The sequence below is a fragment of the Aphanomyces invadans genome (genome assembly GCF_000520115.1).
Source record: "Aphanomyces invadans strain NJM9701 unplaced genomic scaffold supercont1.38, whole genome shotgun sequence".
NCBI classification, from domain to species: domain Eukaryota; phylum Oomycota; class Saprolegniomycetes; order Saprolegniales; family Verrucalvaceae; genus Aphanomyces; species Aphanomyces invadans.
Window position 1 is genome coordinate 700,959 of NW_008580183.1, and position 251 is coordinate 701,209.

Here is a 251-nt window from a genome sequence, read left to right on the forward strand (position 1 = left end):
TTATGCTACGCGAGTACAAACTGGCGCACGAGGAATGGGACTACCTACTACCGGTCGTCCAAGCAAATCTCAACCAGACGCCTGCAACCTCACTTGCGAACAAATCGCCTATGGAATTGTTCACGGCTCTCGAACCAGTGACCCCGTTAGACGTTATGGTGATGGGTGTTAATCGTGAACTCTGCAAAGTTTCCTGGAAACAGGAGGACATCCAGAGGAATCTGAACGAGCTCCGTGCAAGTCTTCATGCA